General features: G+C 37.8%; 1 long non-coding RNA gene across 1 annotated transcript; it reads right to left on the bottom strand.

The window, feature by feature from the left end:
* Positions 1-286: 286 nt before the first annotated feature.
* Positions 287-3,051, bottom strand: LOC127059235 (uncharacterized). Its single transcript, XR_007776870.1, has 3 exons — positions 2,774-3,051; positions 2,292-2,446; positions 287-1,053 (listed from the first exon to the last, which is right to left on the bottom strand). It is a non-coding gene; the product is annotated as an uncharacterized LOC127059235 (long non-coding RNA).
* Positions 3,052-5,898: the final 2,847 nt, after the last annotated feature.

Here is a 5,898-nt window from a genome sequence, read left to right as displayed (position 1 = left end):
TTTGCACAAGAACCCTGCCTCTACATTCAGTCTGATAGATAAAGCTGTACTCAGAAAAAAAGCTGTACTTATTTGAAAAAAAGGTACTTCTAAACTTGGATTATGATGAAAATTCTGGAATAACTTTTTGTTCTTTTCAAGGTAATTTTCAAAAACTAGGATGAACTGAGATTCTCTGAAAAGTGATGATGCCCTAATCAGAAATCAGAAGATGCTTGATATGTAAAAATGTCCAGATCTTCACCATTTTCTCTTCACCATAGAGAATTGAAAATAATAACTGGAGATGAGAGAGGGTTGGAAAACTTAATGCTCTGGTTGGGAAGTTAATAGGAGTTTAGGGTCTGATGTGGTGCAATTTAGTCAGATCCTGTTTTCTGAGCTCAGCTGTTGGTTTTTCAGCTTCTGCACTACTCGTTGATTTCTTCTGGGCTTCTTGAACAACTAAGATAGTGAAGTAAATCAAATTTCTTGGTCAGCCACACATGAGTTTCTCAATCACCCTCATGATAGAAAGCAGTTCCTCATCTTTAGGTGTCCAAGGGCTTAGGAAACTTCAGGGAGATGTGCTAATTTGTAAGTGTAGTCTTCATTATCATCCACACCCACATCATTATTGTTTTACTGTCTTCTGTCAAAGTTTTCCTCAATACATTGAGCAATGGCTCTGCAGTCCCTGTGCCCTCCATGTGGTTTCTCAGAAATGTGAATTGTGGCTGGAGGCAGCTGTATCAGCCAAGGGAATGCTCTCCTCCACACCTTAGGGGAGATTGAGCCCCCTCAAGAAGTGTCCAGGGTCAGAAGAAGCCTGCAACTCCCTTTGGGAAAGGGACTTGAGGTGTGCAGAACCATGTGGGTCTTCATTCTCTCTTCACCTGTGAATTTTGGGGGCTTCAAATCCGTCTGGAAGTCATTTAGTCCCCCTGGTTTATCTGGTAAAGTTGAACTACACTTGAACAACATTTCTTCTCTGTCTTTGTTTTTTTTCCCCTCTTCTTGACAGTTTTCTTTTGGTTTTGCAGCCCTTGGCTTTTCATGCTTTTATGCTGAACTCTGAAATTAGGAGAATTAGAAAGCTTTGGACACTGGGCTTTGAAAAATAACACAACATAACATAAATCACAGCAATAAATGAAATGGTGGCTTCCCTACTCAGTGAGGAGAATGGTGGCTGTATGTGCTACATCACCAGTGAGGCCAATGCCTTAGAAAATATAAGAGATAATTCACCATTCTCCCAAGAAAACACATCTTGTCAGAAAGCAGTATTATTCCAAAGACCATTTTCCCATGACTCTCATTTGGGTTTTTTTATAAAATCTATGTAAGAAAGCTTTGAGTTTTCAGGAGTTTTGAGTCTGCAGTTACAGATTTCTTGTGAGTGTATACAAAATCTCAAGTCACATCTTCTGAGAGATGAAGCTGAATGCAAGAGCAAGGAGACATAAGAACACTCAATGATCAACCAAAACAGTCATTCCAGGCAAACCCAACATGTCCTGTACTCTTCCCAGCACCAGACACATTCCTCCTGGCACTCAGAGGGGAGCTGCAGAACTGAATATTATGGGAAAAATCCAGTCTCATTAACAGGGAGTCAAATTTCTGTGTGTTTAAGTCAATGGAGTAATATAGGGGTAAGTCTGGCCTGGTACCAAGTGGGATGGCTGCATCCTTTAAAAACCTTCAGCAGTCATAAATTCAGCTAAACCTTCTGAATTCTTGTTATACCACAGTCCAGTGTCTCCTCATTGAACCTTCTCCTTTCCAAAACAGGCCTGAGAACATGTTAGAGGTTCTGCAGCAATGCTCAGGGTTTTTACCAGCTGCAAACTGAGTCTTCACCAAAACAGCCAAACCATTTACTATCTGCAGTAATACATAAACCCTACATTCATCTAATGTCCAGCTATGGGATTGAACCTTCACCTCATGGAAATCAGAACTGGTGGACTTGCCCTCAAATATGAGGTCATCATGGAAAAGCAGCAGATCTTGAAAAATTGTTTGGATTCACACCTCCAAGCAACTTTAAAATATTAGTTTCTGCTGATCAGACATGGTTATCCTCCCTCAAAACAGTGTTGAGGTCTCTTATTTGGGTGTGTTGCATTTTTTCCTCCCTCAAACTGAGCTGAGTGGGACATCTCTGTGCTATATCTTCTGTTTGCTGGATGCAGCAAGTTATTATGAGACCACAGCATCCTGGTTTTCCCTCTTTCTTTGTGATGTGGAATTACCCCACATACCATGAGAAAAATAGATACAATAAATGGCAGAAATCAACCTACCTCTGCTGATTGTTTGCTCTGGTGACTGGGAAATGTTCACCCAGCTCTTCCAGTGAAGGTCAGGTCTGTAAGCAGGCACTGAGAATGAGTGTGGTGATCTGGTAAGCACCTGCACCAGCCTTCAGGGCTGTTGTTGTTCTCCTGTGGTTACACCTCTAGAAGAGGTAAGGATGGAAAGAAAGGCAGGACTGAGCAGCTGATTTGTGTTTTGAAATGTGCCAGAAGAGACATGGAGGAACTTGGTGAAGCCCAAATCCAGTTCTTTGTTATGGCAAAGCAATCACACACTTTGTTCATGGGAAGCACTGGGCTGACAGCCCTGGACAAGATTCCCTTCTTTATTCACTGGCAGGCAACATTTCTGGAAACATGACTCTTTAGAATATCTCAGGAAAAAGGAGAGAACACAATCTCCAAATCCACTCAATCAACTCACTCTTGCCCACCGTGGTCCCAGCCCTGGAGCAACCTTGTTCTCTTACCTGGTTTAGCTCCCCAGTTAACCCCTTTATCCCATAAACCACATGATAATTTCTCTCTCTTACTGCTCATATCATTGAGAACAACATAAAAATACAAGTCCCCTGGAGCTTTTTGCTGCTTCACATCTGCAATGAAACAATTTCAATAAAAAAGTTTCTTCTGAATGATTCTTCTCCCAAGGAAAGAACTCAATTACATCACAAAAAAAATAAAAAACCCAAACTACTTATCCTTTTATAATTTTGTCTTCTTTGTCAGGTCATTGCAGTCTTACTGGAACTTTTCTGCAGTGTAAAAAAAAAAGTGAAAATACAGTGTTATGAAGTGTAAAGAAAAAATTAAAAATATGATGTTTGCAAGCTGAACAACTTTCTTGCTTATAATGTTTGTTTCATTAACTGTTGAGATATTCTAGAAATTTTCAGCTAACTATCTCACAGGAACAATCCAAATGCCTAGAAGGGTAATAATGTAATATTCATTACAGAAGTCTTATTTATCGTATTTATTATATGACCCTAGAAGACTCATAAAATAATATTTATTACAGAAGAGTGCATTGAGGAAAGACTCTAAAAAGCAGTTTTTATAGAATCCAACTGTGCTCTAACTTTCCTTACTATTTCTTTTCCTTATATCTTTTGAAAAATGCATGCAAACATTTTAATGTTTTGTGGTTTATGCACAATCTGTAACAGAAACTGTTAATGAGAAGGATGCAAATAGAATGCAAATGTCAACTCATAAATTCTGACATATTTGGTCAGGATGCAAACAAACCAGTTTGTGGTTGCCTGGTTTTATCAAAGAATAAGACAAATTTCATTGGACAAACAGGGCAATCAAAGACATGATATCATAGATATGATCTTATTTTTTGTTTTGGAAATCTGCTACCAAACAAAATTTAGAATATTTGTGCCCTCTTCAGTCAGAATGCTAGAGAGGGGCTTCTAGGAAATGACTATTACCACTAGCCATAAAAACAAGTGACAAAACTGCTCCTTTGCCCCTCCTTTCATTACCTGGAGTGCAGTCTACTCTGCATCAAGACAAAAGAGCTTGAGTGCTGGAAGCAGCCAAATGGAAGATGAGATCCCAATGCAGGATCATTTCTTGAAGCAGTATAAACACCTAAGAGACTTGTTAAAAGAATTCTTTTTAGAGAGTTTTAATCTTTATATCCAGAGAGTTATGAGGAAGGGTTCTTTCAGATTGGTTAATCCCATCCTGTTATGTGTCTTCATAGGGGTGGGAAATTCAGCCATCTTTAAGAACTTGGACCTCTTTTTCTGAGTTGTGTCCTTGAAAGTGCTTTATTTTCTGTTATTAAACTGACTATTCAATAATTTACATAAATGCAGCACAGTCATAAAATGCCATAAGGAGTTACTCATGTGACTGCTTTGGGAGTAAACATGGATATTAATTTGGAAACTTTTCGTGGTTACAGACACAGCTTCAGAAAAGAAAGCCTCTGACAAAAATTCATATCATCTTCCAGGGCTACTTACATAAAATTGTGCAGAATCAAGCTTAAAAGTAGTTACAGGGAAAAAAAAGGGATTTGACCTATTTGATAGAATTTCACCTTATATAAGCCCCTGAGAATACTGAAAAAATATCTCAGAGAAGCGGATTAGATAAAAAAACAACATGCTGATAAATTCCTGCCACAAAAGCAAAAACTAGATTCCAACTCTAACGTGAATATGTTATTAATTACATAAAGCAGTTAATATAATGATCTGGGAAAGAGTTCTACAAACAGGCCACAACTGTGGCAAAACCCTACAAGTTCTGTTTTTCTCTTCCAAAAATAGTGCAGAAAAAGATATATAAAAGCCCCTAAGTGGAAAAAACCCTTCCTTTCCTCAGGAATTTTATCTCATCATCACATCCTCTGGTCTCTGCCCAACTCCAAGTATATGATTTGTGAGAAAATACCAACACCTCAAAATCTGGGGAAAATAAACTTCACATTTAGGACATGGCACTTACAGCATTCCTGGAAAAGCAATGCAAGGCTGAATGGGAATTTTATTCATGTTTTTCCTGTAACCAAGCAAAATGCAATTTTGATTTAATATAATGGAATCTCTGGTTGGAAACCACATCCTGTTCACTTAGATTATGTTTTCCTGTACAGATAAATCACATAATTCTGGCAATCAGAGATAAGTAATATTCAATACGGGTTTTAAATCTGTGGTAGCCTTAGGATACCTTCTTTTGGATACAACTGAATTCAATATCACAGTGATTACTTAATTATAATAATAATTAGTTACTTCTGCCATTTATTAATATTTAAATTATCAATGGTAAGCATAGAAATATGTTTTTAACAAAACATATTGGCATAAAATATGGGCTTATTTTTAATAGGGCAGTTTCTTTTGAAAGTTCTCCCTACAAGGACTGGCAAAAAAATTAGGAGCTAAAGTTCATGATGTCTATTGTTCATTCACTGTTTCTTCTATTTTCTCCACTCACATCTTTGAAGACAACAGAGTTAGGGTAATTAATTTGGGACATTTTTGGCTGTCTTTAATTACAATTTCTTTATATACCTGGAAGAGAAACCTATGTGACAGAAATAGATTCAATGAACCTGCAAAGGCTTTCCAGCATCATTCAGAAGAGAGAATTATATATGACTTTTCCTGTGCATTAGGGAGCTCCAGCCCTGTGGGCATTTTCCTGAGTAAATGCTGTGGGATTAAGTAGTCTATCCAATATGGAGTTTTGCTGGAAAAAGGTTTCCAGGTTTTAGCAGTGTATAGAAAATGAACCGGTTTTGTTTATTGCATTGCTTCCATTTGAACACAGAATTAAGGCTAATTTTTATTTCCTGGGTATTTATTGTTACCTCTTTGACATAATGGGCTAAGGGGCAAGAGAAGCTAAATCATCTCAGCTAAGTGAAGGTGACATTAACCAGTTTTACTGTGAATGGCTTGTCAGACATTGTTAAGCTTTGCCTGGGTCCATCAGGGCTCCAAGCCTGTTAATAAATATTTCCACCAAAAGAAGGGAGCAAAAATTACTGCAAAATGATTTTCCTATTTCATAGAACATAAAGGTAAAGATTTGCTCCTTGTCTCCAGTAAGTTTGTATGTT

The sequence above is a fragment of the Serinus canaria genome, chromosome 2 (assembly GCF_022539315.1).
Source record: "Serinus canaria isolate serCan28SL12 chromosome 2, serCan2020, whole genome shotgun sequence".
Lineage (NCBI taxonomy): Eukaryota > Metazoa > Chordata > Aves > Passeriformes > Fringillidae > Serinus > Serinus canaria.
Note: the sequence above shows the minus strand (reverse complement) of the source record. Positions and strands in the feature narration are given on the sequence as shown.